Genomic DNA, 12,221 nt, shown 5'->3' on the forward strand with positions numbered 1-12,221 from the left:
CTATTCAAGCGGGAAATGGCATAACCAATCTACCACACTTTGGTGATAGAAAAGTTATACCATTTTTCTCTTTTTATTGGCGCACACACACACACACACACACACACACACACACACACAAGAAGAAGAGAGTTTTAACATCGTAGGAAACTATTCCAAAAGACGTTAAAGATTAGGTTAGATGTAGACTTACGTTAAATTAGATTTAGGTTTATTTAAGTTAAATTAAATTAGATTTAGGTTTATTTTTAGTTAGATTTACGTTTGATTAGATTTAGGTTTATTTACGTTAGATTTAGATTTACGTTCTATTAGATTAAATTTAGGTTATTTACGTTATATTAGATTAGATTTAGGTTTATTTACGTTATTTACATGTTATTGAAGAGGAAAATGGCATAACCAATCTACCACGCTTGGGTGATAGAAAGGTTATACCATTTTCCTCTTTTTATCGTTTAAGATAAGGTTAGATTTAGATTTATGTTATATTAGATATTTAGGTTTATTTAAGTTATATTAGATTAGATTTAGGTTTATTTTCAGTACACCAAAGGATTATACTGCCTATGCGTTTGAGAGTGTCCGGTGTCTCGATCACTGCGTCGGAGATGCTTAGGAGTGACTCGAACACTGCATCGGGGTCACCTAGAGGCCTAGATGATGAGCATTCATCAGACAGGGTTGCTATAGTTCACGGGAGGAACATGCCAAAGTGATACGCCTACCTCATCAATCGTATGTCCGATGAGACCATTATGACCCCTAAGGGGAAGCAAGTGATGGGCCACATACAACAGTTGTGTAGATGTGAATGGCCTCACATATACAACTACTTCAATGCAAGAGTTTAATACTCTCACCTCTCCACCCCGTCGATCCATGACGTAGGTGATGGAACAAAATCCTCCTCGAAGCTGGCCCAGCTACCACTCCCCAGGGAGGAGAGGACGACCAATCCAGACAGGCGGTGGCAGCAAAGTGACGCAGCAAGAGTTTGCATCAAGATAGGGAGTGGTGGGTGGACCAGCTTTGAGGAGGATTTTGTCCCATCAAAGCTAGTATTAAACTCTTTCATTGAAGTATTTGTATATGTGAGGCCCATTCATATCTACACAGCTAGTAGCCCCATTCGTATGTCTTTTACCCTTCAATGGATCGAATCACCACATGTTCAATTAGATTAGATTTAAGATAAGATTTTGGATTGAGTTTTTATATTAGAGTCTAACTTCGAGATTACGATAAAAAAATTAGAGTTAGATGAAAGGTGAAAAGATCTACTATGAAAAGATGTTAAGATGTTGTGAAATGCTACAGCTAGAGAAGAGGCAAAGGGGTTTTGTCCACTACATGCACTATCATGTAGACGTGGGTGTGTAGATTTCTTGTACCCACAAATATAGGCATTGACCAATAAAGACGAGATTCTAACCCGGTGGTTCTCATCTCTGTGCACCTCTAGACCGAGATGTGCGGGGATTGGACATGACTAGAGAATGTGAGGTAGTTTACAGTGTGAACAAAGAGAGAGAGAGAGAGAGAGAGAGAGAGAGAGAGAGAGAGAGAGAGAGAGAGAGAGAAGACAAAGAATGCCAATAGAAGATTAAATTTGTTGTCCAGGTTATAAGATTTTTTCCCTCATTATGAGTAGTGACGAGGATGTGGGGCCGTCCAACCGAAACAAGGATGTGGGGCCGTCAACGAGGATCTTATGTCCTTGTAATCAATGCAAGCATGCTGTGTACTAGACAAGACACGTTTCTTTGCAGCACGTTCGTGAATTTGGCAAGTTTGATCCATCTATTATAAATCGAGTTGTTGCCAATTATAACTCGTCGGACTCTAACACTGGCCAAGAGACAGCAATCTTGCAACCCAATAGACATGTTCGCAGGCGCTTTGGTCAAGCAGCATATGTGAGGCCACAAGATGTAGCCTCTGAAATCTCGGAGGATGATCATGCAGACCACATTCTTAACGAGGCAATGTTTGATCCTGAGATTGATGAAATGATTGAGATGATCATGGATTCAGAAAGGCTTATCTATGATGATATGAAAAGTGAAGCCGATACGCCATTGTATAATGGAGCACATGTGTCTAGATTGAAAGTGCTCTTGGTTCTTCTCAACATGCAGGCAAAGTTTGGATGGAGTGACACTAGCGTCACAATGCTTTTCAGGTGATCTATTACAATTAGTTTACTTTAATAAAACTCTAAATGTATAATAATCTAATAGATTTTTACACAATTGTACCGTATTTTTATGTTGTGTAGATTGCTCAAAGAGCACATACTACCAGCTAATAATGTGGTGCCAGATTCCCAAGAGGAAGCAAGAAAGATTTTGCAAAACTTGGGGATGGATTACAATTTGATCCACACTTGTCCTAATGACTGCATTCTTTTCATAGGGGAATACATAGACATGGAGAAGTGTCCGAAATGTGATTCCGAGAGATATCGAGTAGATATCCACGGAACAAAAATTCCGCAAAAGGTTTTGCGACATTTTCCTTTGCTTCCTCGCATCAAGAATTTATTCGAATGTAAGTCCATGGCCGCCCTAGCATCATGGCATGAGGAGAATAAATCTTCGGATGGTGTGCTACGGATTCCTGCAGATTGTGCAGCCTGGAAACATATAGATGGAACATGGTCGGATTTTGCCAGGGTCGATGACAGGATAGCTTCTTTCAATAGAGCTAGCTTGGAGAGGTGGTGGACCTTAAAACCACCTAGGGCTAAAGTCTCCATAAGATAACGGGTAGTAGGTTGGATAAGTTGTGGGCCTAGTTCTAATGTCATCACTAAACTACTATAGAACTTGCATCTCAATGTCCAAGTAGGGCTTTCAATGGAAGCAAGGTTTGAGAGGTGGTGGATATTGTCTCAAGAACCCCCTCCCTATTTTAGTGACATAGCTTGGACAAGTGGTGGACCTAGTTTTAAATTCAGTGTCTAAGGTGAACTAGTGCAAGACCCTGCTTCCTAGTGTCCAAGTAGTCATTGCTTCTTAAAATATAAGCAAGGTTGGACAAGTGGTGGAACTACTTTTAATGACCAATTTCAATTTCCAATCTCCAAGTATCCCTTGTTGAAGTTGAACTACTAATGCAAGAACAAAGTGGTTGGTGGTGGATAGTGGACCAGGGTTATTATGTTCAAGCACAGCTTGGACAAGTGGTGGACCTAGCTTTAATGGCCAACGACTAAGGTGATATATTAATGCAAATGCGAAATGGTTCGCGGGAAGACCAAGTGGTGGAAAGTGGATGAGGCCTACTAAGAGTATAGCCTGGACAAGTGGTGGACTAGTTTTAAATATGGCCAATGCCAACAGTGAACTACAGATGTAAGAAGGAGTTGGTTGGTAGACCAAGTGGTGGATAGTGAACCAGGTGTACTATCTAGTTTTAGTGGCCAATGCCAAAAGGTGAAATATTAATGCAAGAACAAAGTGGTTGGACAATTGACAGTGGAACCCAGTTGCGGATAGTGCTATTTTAGAGTAATACAACTTGGACAAGTGGCGGACCTAGTTTTAATTGCCCATGACTAAGGTGAACTACTAATGCAAAAACAAAGTGTTTGGCGAGCACAACAAATGGTGGAAGTGGACAAGTCCTACTAGAAGTATAGCTTGGACAAGTGGTGGACTTGATTTTAATGGCCAATGTTGAAGGTGAAATATTAATGCAAGAAAAAAATGGTTGGACAATTGGCAGTGGAACCCTGTGGTGGATAGTGCTATGTTAGAGTAGTACAACTTGGACAAGTGGTGGACCTAGTTTAATGGTCCATGATAAGGTGAACTACTAATGCAAAAACAAAGTGGTTGGCGAGCAGAACAAGTGGTGGCAATGGATAGGGCATTTCCATAATATAGCTTGGACAAGTGGTGGACTTAGTTTTAATGGCCAATGTTAAAGGTGAAATACTAATGCAATAACAAATTGGTTCGACAATTGATGGTGGGTCCCGGTGGTAGATAGTGGACTAGGCCTATTATGTTAGACTACATGTTGAACAAGTGAGTCATGCAGGTTTTGGGCTAAGATCTTGCTTCTCGATGTAAAGGGCTCAGAAAGAAATCGAAGCAGTCATGGAAGAGTATAAGACTGGTTTAATAATGTGATTTGTCTTTATTCTGATTACCCTTTTGGCCAAGAAGTTATATGCTATAGGAACGTTTAAGAGCGGTGCTGCTTCCACCAATTCCCTGACCATTTATCCTTTCATCACATCGTTACTAGATTGGTTTTCAAGTGAATCCATGTGATAGATTTTGGGGATATGAACAACTTAATTGTCCCTTTTTGTGCTTTAATTCTATGCAGGTGGCCTTTGAAACTGATATGAAACTTGTGTCTATCTAGACTTTTAATGGTTATGATGCTTAAGTTTGGTACCCCAAAAGTTTTAGCTTGGAAAAGGTATTAAGAAACACCTTTAAAACCAAAACCTCTGTTGCACTCTCGCACTCTCTCCAATCAATTCTTTGTCATTCTTTTTTTCACAGAGACATAATTTACGTTTTTAGTTTTTAGTTTTTAGGGTTTAGTATTGTTATTATGCAAATACACATATTATATTACTATGCAAACACACATATTTCAAACATATATAGATATGCAAATAAATTGTTTGTGTAATATTAAATACATAGTGTATTAACAATAAACGTGAATGACAAGTTGACTTACTTGTGTCAATTGCCTAAATGTTGGTTTGGCCAAATGGTTGGTCTTTGTTGAGTTGTTGCTGATGGCTACTTTCTTTGTCTGTTGTTTCTGAAATGGCTGAAATATGAAATATGTGAGCTAGAATTTTGGTGGATGTATAATGCTGGGGGTTTTCTTGGTGTTACTGGTTGGGCAAGTGGTGGACCTTGTTTGGCTATAGATGCAAAAAATGTGATTCAACAAGGGTGGATTTGAATTTAGGCGGGACAAAGACACCTTTTAATTGAACTTGCTTTCAAATTTGAATCTGGATGGGAAAATTTGAATTTAAGTGAGATGGTGAAGTTGATTTAGGTGGCATTATTTAAATTTGAGCAGCTTGATTTGAATTTAGGTGGGATTATTTAAATTTGGGCGATTTAATTCAAATTTAGAGGGATTATTTAAATTTAGGTAGTTTCATTTAAAACAAGCTATCTTGGACAAGAGGTGGACCTTAAAACAAAACACAATGGATAATAGGTTGGACCTTAACACAGGACAAGGCACACTATACAAAATAAAAACCAAATAGGATTTTCTAGGTGACCAAGCACAACAACAAAAAGTAAAGACAAGATTGCACCTATTTTTAATGGTAAACCGGCCATAGATTTTTGAAAGAAAAAATCCCTTGAACAAGGGTTTGGTAGAATGTTTCCTTTGATGGGCTAGAATAGTTGGAACCATTACAATGGCACATTGATAGTCCTCTCCTCAAAATTTGTTTCCTCACATGTTGGAAGCTCATTATTACTCTAGAGAAAACGATGGGAGCTTGAAAATTATTTATATTATTGCAATGAGGAGATTCTTTTGAGAAACTCCAGATCATAGTATATATTAAATTTTTCATAAAACCATCATATATGATGAAGCCTACCATCTAGGGGGTGGGAAAGTTGGTGATGTTGCCCAAAGGTGGTGGTGACAAAGGTGTCAAGGGAGGTGATAATGGTGAGGGATTATACGGAGTGCTTTGATAGAAGAGGACACAAGGTGGAAAAATTTAGGAACAGTTTTCCTAGGACAACTTTGCCCACGTGCTAGTTCTCTTTCACCCACCCGTACCTTAAAAAAAGGAAACCTTGGTTTAGTGTAATTCCACCTACAAAGTGTGAGATTTATCTTCAAAATTCAAAGTAGAAGGTGAGAAGGGCCTACAAACTTTAGAGAAATTTATTGTAAAAACTTTCTCTTAAATTTTCCATGTCTATGAGCATTGCTGAGAATTTCTAGACTGCTAGGTTTCTAGTCTGTTGACTTATCCGTCATGCCTTGACCTAGATTACTCGCCCAACATGCGATGCCCATATGTTGAACACACCTGTTAGAGCCATGGTGTATGATAGTCATTGAAAACCTCTCTACTACTTTCCTAACACGGGTTTGCCCTCCATTTTTGTATGTACTCTACCTCCAGTTTGGGAGTTGTAGTCTAGCTTTGCATATGTCCGTCTATAGAATGATGTGGCCACGCCTCGGTCAACCGTCCTAACATCGCCTATTGCTCGCACAATTTTTGAAGCTTTTATTTGCATTGTATGAGCTAGAAGAGACACCAAGGCATTTTCATCGTCTCCCACCAAATGTATTAGAAAGCGTATGGCATCCTTGTATGGAACAACCTCGAGCATGGCTTGCATCTTGGTGTGCCTCTCGTGAGACACTAAGTTTTAATCCAACATCGTTCATCAAGTGTAGCCAAAAGCGTGCGGCTTCCTAGTTATATTGCACCACTTCAACCAGGGCTTGCACCCTACAATGCTATGTGTAGCCTAGTATCATCACCCACGTCCGGTGGTTGGTTTCCACTTTTGATCAGCATATAATATATAGAGAGCTACTTCTGTAGCATGTGAAGATTAAGAATGTATACGAGCCTTGTTCTTGCAAAGGGCAAACCGGCGGCCGTGCTGATGTAGTTTTTGATGTACTCCTCTATTGTCCAGGGTGTCTTCTTTATACACACATTGTTGCAGCAGGAAGCTTGCCCCTTTATACTATACGGCTAGCTAGTAAAGCCATGTTATCACCAAACGGGCGCCAGCGTGATTGACATTAGATCTAAGCTCGTTCGTGTGTGCAGAAGAATGAGAGAGAGAGAGAGAGAGAGAGAGAGAGAGAGAGACCAAAAGAGCTGCATGCTAACTGAAACTCTCCAATAATAATGAGCTTCACGTAGCTCTCAGAAGGCTACATTCCCTCTCTCTATCTAGCATGCCATGACCTAGATTACTCGCCCAACATGCGATGTTGCACACACAGGTTCAATGGTCGAATTGCACCCTACATTTTCAGTCGTTCACTAACAGGCCAATTTCCCACAAATTCTCTCCTTTTGTGCAAAAATGCTCTCTGCGATCTCCAATTTTCAGCTATCGCACTCGAGTAAGATGCATCATTGATCCCACAGGAGGACGGTCCTTTGACTGAAAAAAGCTCAATATGCTCCAGCAGACCCCTGAGTCCAAGCGCCTTCCCCTTCTCCACATCCATGGTCGACGGTTGTCCACCAAAAATTATGGCCACTGCTCTCCAGAGACAATTTCTCATGCATCCTCGACGGCCTTCACCAAAACAGAGCCCACCAACATAACAATAGCACCTCCAACTGCGCACCGTGGCATGCACTTTGATGATCACCAGGTAGCATACCATGATAAAACTGTTGAGCTGGCTACAACACTGTGGCCTCCAGAGACAACAAACTACTAGTTTCCAACTGGAAAGAGCTATTTCATGGCTTCTTGGTTGTGCAGAAAGGGCAGCCAAGGCACGCCCTTGTGACTGATTCTGAGCAAAGGGGAAGCCGTGTGTGCATCCAAGAACAAAAGTCAGGCTACCCTCCACAGTGCTCTAGTTCCCAACCTGTCCATTTGGGCCCCAACAATGCCAACACATCCATCCATTGGGCTCCATTCTCCCAAGAATAACAACAGCACCATCTGTGACGTACACGTGAAGCAGGCAGTAGAGTCGGAATCAAGAGGAAGTGCAGACTAGCTGGTGCGAATAAATGCTTAACATGGCATGCATGTACGAATACTCTTCTCTGCAAATATTCTCTCTAGCCATACGCGCCGGCGTGGATGGCTACAGAGAGCTTGGATTTTAATATTTGTGCAGTTTGAAATTTAGGTAGCGAATAGTTTCTTTGCATGGCATGGCATGCATGTGAAAATAATCTCTTTGAAAATACTCTCTCTAGCCATCTGCGACGGCGTGGAAGGCTACAGAGAGATCAGATTTCAATATTAACCTTTCTCTCTAATGTTTTTTTAAAGCAAAGCAACAAGATAATCAAGTTTTTTGCCAAAGTTTGGGGTATTTACTGAGATTTATAACTAAAATGGGTCATGAATTTTCAACTTTGAAAATCAAGGTCCAATTGAATTACAAGTGGGATTTTTAATTTGAGAGATACACATTGCAAACCGGGATATGTGAGCAGTGGTTCTTAATCTTTCCCTTTTGAATAGGAGGTCTTGAGTTCAAGACTCATTAGATAGATCTTTGAGGTCATTTGGGATTGTCGCACTACACACTACATAAACCTTCTCGTCTCTTCCCATCTCTCTCTCTCTCTCTCTCTCTCTCTCTCTCTCTCGCACATGCAAGGCTAGGCATAGAGGCTTACCTTACTGATTTCTCCCTTGTGTTCTTCACCACACTAAACAAACTATTTATCGATTTTTATTTTAAGATCGAGGAAACCAAATTTATGGTCAAATATGAGGTATTTGAAGGGATCCGTAACCGCAAAAAAACACAATTTCAAATCTTCAAAATGAGGCCCTTAAGATAGTCACAATCACTTTGGTTCAACTGGGAAATTTACACCACAATCTAAGATATAGAAACAATGGTGCTCTCTCTCCCCCCCTCCCCCCCCCCCCCCCAAATTTGAGTTTAAAATGTTTTTAAGCATCCATATACACATCACACCCCTAAGCTTTGAGGTTGTCATACATTGTATGATAAAAAGATCCTCAACATTTTATTTGTTTCCAAATAACCTCTTTCATTTATGACTACGTCTTTCTAGGAAATTTCTGGCATAGAAACATACTCTAATAATTTTGGTGGTTGTTTTTTTAAATTGATTAAAAAGGGCCTATATTGGTCAATCAAGGAGAAACATGGTTTTATTGTAACAAAAGAAGTTTTTCATAAATAACGGTGCTTGTCGGCCATGTGTTGTGTAAGAAGGGTGCCCTTGTATGGAGATCACCACCTTGTATTATGGGTAGGGCAAGACAACGCGGAAGGGATGATTGGTGTATATATGAACTAATGAGGTGCCGTAAATTGCTATCAATTTGATCTTGCTAAGAGGAGGAAAGGATGGACATACCTTTAAGTATAACCAACAATTAAGAACAAAAGTACTCGACAATGGAGCACTACAAATGTAATCTTACAAAAGTAAACATAGGATGACTTGAGCATTAAGTAAAGAACTAAAGCTCTGATTAGTCTATCAATCTTACTTAATGTTCATACATGTGAAGCCCAAGCGACAACGAGCGGAGCCAAAGAAGAGTGTAAGCGGGGGAGACTACAATTAGATAAAGAGAGATTGAGCCTAAGAGAGAACATAATATTTTCAAATATTGTGTTAATTTTTTTAAAAGTAAACTTTGATCCTCAAATATTTTCAAATATTGTGTTAATTTTTTAAAAGTAAAATTTGATCTTTTGGAATTTAGGAAGTAGTCTATCCATGATAAGCCTTTTTGTTGCGGTATATCAATATACAACAAACGATAAATATTCTATTGATGATGAAATTTATTGTATTGCATGTAAACATTTTCTCGGGTTTGACTTTGCTTGGAAAAACTCGCTCGATGCTTGGTAAGACTCGTGGTAAATATGGTAGCTACACTCCATTCACAGATTGACCTTCAAAAAATAGACATAGATTCTTTCAATAGAGCTAGCTTGGACAGGTGGTGGACCTTCAAACCACCTTGGTTTAAAACCTTTATAATACAAGCGATAGTAGGTTGGACAAGTGGTGGACCTCTATCCCAGACCATCCATGGCAGTAAACATAGTAGCTACACTCCATTCACACATTGACCTTCAAACAATAGAGATAGGACTATTGACTAGAGATAACTTGGACAGGTGGTGGACCTTCAAACCACCTTGGGCTAAAACCTCCATAACAATGGATAGTAGGTTGGACAAGTGTTGGACCTCTAACTGAAACCATCCATGCTATCACAGTAGAGATAGGACTATTCAATAGAGCTAGCTTGGACAAGTGGTGGACCTTCAAACCATCTTGGGCTAAAACCTCCACAACATAGTGGTTAGTAAGTTGCAGGGATTTAATTTTTTACGTAATTACGTCAAATTTTGTGTGATCACAAGGTATTATTGACACATTTACATGATCACAGAGAACCCGGTTAGTGGTGACTTGCAAACCCTATGGGCCCACAGGGAATACTGAAAAGCCCGACGGGCTGTCAGTGTTATACATACGCGGGCCCGATCGGGCCTGCTGGGTGTATTAGTGTCTTGCTTTCATCTTATGAGAGAGAGAGAGAGAGAGAGAGAGCGCTTGCGGCTACCTTTGCAGGTACGTCGAGAGGAGAGAGAGAGAGAGAGAGAGAGAGAGAGAGAGAGAGAGAGAGAGAGAGAGAGAGAGAGAGAGAGAGCGCTTGCGGCTACCTTTGCAGGTACGTCGAGAGGAGAGAGAGAGAGAGAGAGAGAGAGAGAGAGAGAGAGAGAGAGAGAGAGAGAGAGAGAGAGAGATTGCTTGCGGCTACCTTTGCAGGTAAGTCGAGAGGAGAGAGGAGAGAGGGAGAGAGGGGGTCGTGTGGGAGCGTGCTCTGCGTCGCAATGCGCGGCAGCAGCATAGTACCTGACCACACGATCCGGGTATGTGTTGTGTGTGTGTATGCGTTGTGTGGTAGTGTGCCTTTTGTCATAGTGCACGACAATAATAAGGTACCTTACCACATCATGGGAGTGTGTGTGTAAGTTGTTCTACGAAACAATGCTTATCACGGGGGCATCACCTCGATGACGCGGGGAAGATGGTCTTGTTGTGGTAAGTATTGGCTTACTGTTTGGGTACTACGTCAGTAACGCGGCGAATCTAGTATCCTTATGGTAAGTCAACTTCCCTTCCCCTTTCCCCAAAATCATATGGGCATCGATCGGTAACGCGGCTATATGATGTTCGTACGTAGGCCATTGTTTTTCCTTAGATTCAGGTGGCACTGGGTCGATAACGCGGCTAATAGAGTGTCGTTTGTTAGAAGCGCATGTTTTTGCATAAATATGGCATTCAGGTCATTAACCCAGCCGTACGAATGTCATATAATTTATATGTGCATGTGCAGTTAATTTTTTAAGTATTAAGTATATGAAATACTTGGTCAGTAATACAACTGTGAAGAGTATTTCATATACAAAATATATGAATTGTTTGATTTTGTTGTTTTTAACTGTCCACTTGAAATTATATACTAGCTAATCATATTCAAAAGAATACTTTATTCATCAATCATCAATATTTTAAATGTTCCATTTATATAGAATACTTTATTCATCAATGATCGCTATTTTAAATGATCCATTTATATAGAATACTTTATTCATCAATCATGGCTATTTTAAATGTTTCATTTATACAAAATACTGTATTCATCAATCATCGCTATTTTAAATGTTCCATTTATATAAATTACATGTAAAAAAGTATTTGTACACAAATTACATGTTTAATATTCCTTTTTAATCTTTTTAAAGGACTCTCAAGCATTATCGTTATTTTTAATGCTTCATTTACATAAATTCTCTGCAAAAAATCTAAATGCACACAATTTGCATGTTAAATATTCTTTTGTATCTTTTTAAAGAGCATCAATTATCATCGCTTTTTGATTGCTACATTTACATAAATTCTATGTAAAAAAGTGTGTGAACACAATTTGCTAGTCCAATTTGTATACTTCCAATGTTTTAAATGTTTTTGAAGATTTCAAGTTGTTGTGTGCTTTATTTGAATTAGTATGTGCGCACGGAGAAAAATATAAGTTAAAAATTCAATATATGCTGAAATGTTAAAGACCGTTAACACGTATTGTTTGATCTGAATGAAGTTCTTGTAAACCACTTGTTTGAACTGCTTTTTACACGTGTAATAGATTGCAATTTTAAGTGAAGATTATACTCAATTTTTATAATATTTCCTTGCACATTTGTTAAAGTCTTCAAGTGGTGGTTAAGAGCTTACCTGAGATAGTGTGAGAGTGTTAGTGTCATTCGCAACCATGAATTTGTATTTGATATGCTGTTTTTGTATTGTCCAGTGCAAATATGATGCCAGATCAAAAGAAATGTATTTTGTGTGCCATTCGTAAACAATGTATTTTGGAAATCACATCATGTGCAGCTGATCGCATACAAAAGATTAGTGAAAGTGATGTCTACATCAAAGACATCACTAGCGCTATATGGGAGAACAC

Source organism: Adiantum capillus-veneris, chromosome 25 (assembly GCF_014529385.1).
Source record: "Adiantum capillus-veneris isolate H3 chromosome 25, ASM1452938v2, whole genome shotgun sequence".
NCBI classification, from domain to species: Eukaryota; Viridiplantae; Streptophyta; class Polypodiopsida; order Polypodiales; family Pteridaceae; genus Adiantum; species Adiantum capillus-veneris.